Raw genomic sequence first — 1,139 nt, forward strand, 5'->3', positions numbered from 1 at the left:
GTATTATTTCATTTGCATGAAATTATTCAGAAAAAAGCAAATCTATAGAGACAGAAACTGGGTTAATGGTGCCAGGAGCTGGTGGCGGGAGGGAGTGGAAGGTGACTGCTTAACTGGTGCAGAGTTTTTTTCTAGGGTGATGAAAATGCTCTGGAACTAGATATGATGACAGCTACATAACCTTGTGAATCTACTAAATGTTACTGCATTGCATTGTACACTTAAATTGTTACAATGGTAAATGTTGTATTTATGTGTATTTTATCACAATACAAAAAAGACTGGCAAATATATTTCAAGTTTGCTTGGGAATGTGCCCACCTGTCTTTTCTTCTCAGGACTCCATCTCCTACTCAGAGATCACCCTAGCTCTTCTGCTAGTAGAAAGCGTCCTTTCAGAGCATAGTCCCAGATCAGCCAGGTCCAAACCCCAAAAGAACTTCCTGTCTTGGATCTAAGTGCTCAGTTGCAACTCTGGGGCTAACTTCAAGGGGTGTTAGGAGATTACCCAAATAATATGACTCACCGGGAGGGACAATGGCTTTGATGCTAGTGAAGTTATGTTTGCATTTCTAAGAAGGATCCTGATTACCAGTGAATACCTGTTTTTTGAATGTATAGAATGGAGTTCTCAGCAGAGGGACTAAAGACAGCCCTAGGAACATGATATACCTCATAGGTAACTGACTGACCCACCCTCCTGCCACCCCCAGCTGAAGGAAGTAGCTAGACTCTATCTAACCTTAACCCACTCTTCAACTGTGTTCCCCTGGATGTAGACCCTCTATTAGTGTGGTTGTTTCTGGATCCCAGTTGCTCTTCCTGCTGTTCTGGAATCTCCACTGGTGTGGCTTATGCCCAGGTGGACTCTGCAAAAGGCTTGAGTATCTCCTAATTCTCAAGGCTGACATTTTCAGTGAACACAGACCAAAACTTAAAGTCCTCAGGGACTCGGATTTTCATCTGTGAAAAGGAAGAATCATCTCACTCTTTCAGGTGTGATGGTAATTTATATAATTATACATGTATATACACACATATACACAGACACGTATATGACAATCAGTAATCTATATATGACGGTGTTCTTAATGTTGCCTTTATTGCTCAGCTGAACTCCAATAACCAAGGTATGAACC

This window comes from Callithrix jacchus, chromosome 4 (genome assembly GCF_049354715.1).
Source record: "Callithrix jacchus isolate 240 chromosome 4, calJac240_pri, whole genome shotgun sequence".
NCBI classification, from domain to species: Eukaryota; Metazoa; Chordata; class Mammalia; order Primates; family Cebidae; genus Callithrix; species Callithrix jacchus.